General features: G+C 54.1%; 1 long non-coding RNA gene across 5 annotated transcripts in view; it reads right to left on the minus strand.

Annotated features, from left to right (window-relative positions):
- Positions 1 to 1670, minus strand: part of LOC104998006 — an 11504-nt gene extending 9834 nt beyond the window's left edge. Inside the window, exon 1 of one of the 5 annotated variants that reach the window (XR_826394.1) lies at positions 901 to 1670. This is a non-coding gene — a long non-coding RNA (uncharacterized LOC104998006). The remainder of the gene's footprint in view (positions 1 to 900) is intronic. The other 4 variants (XR_826391.1, XR_826390.1, XR_826393.1 and 1 more) reach the window with 4 other exon arrangements.

The following is a 1670-nucleotide window of genomic DNA, read 5'->3' on the forward strand; positions in this document are numbered from 1 at the left end:
AAAAAAAACACAGTTCAGAAAAGTTGATCATCTTGCCCAACAGCACTCTGAGACTTAGGATCAGAGGTTGGTCTTGGGATTCCCCAGGCAGTCCAGTAACCATGCTGTGCTGCCTACACAAGTAAGAATGGTACAGAGCAGAGGAGGAGCTGCCCAGGTGACTGGGAGGTCAGAGGGAAAAGAGGATGTCAAGGCAGGAGGGAAGAACACTCCAGAAGCAAGGGGCAGGGAGGGTGCTGTCTGGTCTGCGTGCCATCCTACCCACGGGGACAAGGTGGGAGCACGCTGAGGGGGCATTTCCTACACACGAGGCTCTGGTACCTGTTTGGCCCAGAAGACATCAACAAGGGGGGAAATGACTAAGGTGGAGTTCTTTGCAAAATGTCAGCACTCCTTAGAACCACACGACTGTTTTCTCAGCCCTCTGGAATTCGTTAATTTATTCAACAATATTTTCGAGCACCTGTTTTGTTCCAGGCGCTGCTCCTGGCCATATGAATAAAACCCACCCTTAAAAGACAGGCCCTTTTCCTCTGGAGGGTGTTCTAGTGAGATATAGGAAAATAAATAAATATGAGAGTGTCTAATCATGTTAAGTGCTATGAAGAAAACTGCACAGAGTAATATGAGAGTGACTGGAGGATCTGCTTTGGATTGGGTGGTTAGGAAAACCTCTTTAAGGAGGCGGCATTTGAGCTGAGACCTCGAAGAGAAGAGCCAGTGACACAGTGAGACAGATGGTTAGAGAGCACAGGCCATGCAAAGGCTCAAGGACAAGGTCAAGTGATCATGAGACCAAGGGTGGCAGGTTCAAGGAAACACAGAAAGTCTGCGTGGCTGTGACTCTGGGAGGAAGGAGGAGCGGATGAAATGAGGTCATCCCGGTGAGCTCAGCCGTACCAGAGAGATGCATCTGTCCACTTAACAAGTATCAAGCGTCCGCTAGGTGCAGGGCATTGCTGAGGATATAAAAAAGAAAGATGAAACCCTGATTCAAGGGTTCTGTCTGCAGGGAAGAAGTTAGGAGTTTAGCAGGAGTGCAGAATACTTACACAATTGTGTTAGAGAGTACTCCACTCCGGGCAGAAACACGGTGCGGACATGACCATGTGCTGAGCAAGGGCAGGGGCTTTCCAGAAGCACCTGAACCAACACACCCAAGCACCTACTCGAGCCAGTATATAATCTGAAGAAGGGAACGCACTAGCCGTCCAAAGTCACGGTATGAGGTCTCAAATCCGGACATCTGCTCTGCTGGGGTCGGGAGGTGAGGTCATCCCAGAGATGAGTCACCGAGCCCACCTTTCGCCACCGGGTGAGCCTTCTCGGTCTTCGTGGGTGGGGCAGGGCCGTAGGAATCCCCCCACCCGGCCTAAATCGGGCGCACTCAGAAAACCCAGACAGGGGAGCTGCCAAGACCAAGGCTCTGATTAGCACCTGATTCACCCAGGCAGTCAAGGCAGGGCGGTGACTGCTGGTAACAGGCCCCCAGTCTCCCCGGGGAAAGGCCTGCGGGAGTTTTGGTGACCGTGATCCCAGGGGAGCCTCCGTGACTCTCCCCACCGGGTCGGGGCGCGCCTGCGTGACCACCGGCCCCGCCCAGACTCAGAACGCGCACGGCAGCTGCGGCGGGGGTGCGCGTGCGCCCTGGCCCGGGCCTCCGAGGAGCG

Source organism: Bison bison, unplaced genomic scaffold, assembly GCF_000754665.1.
Source record: "Bison bison bison isolate TAMUID 2011002044 unplaced genomic scaffold, Bison_UMD1.0 scf7180017864321, whole genome shotgun sequence".
Taxonomy (NCBI): Eukaryota; Metazoa; Chordata; class Mammalia; order Artiodactyla; family Bovidae; genus Bison; species Bison bison.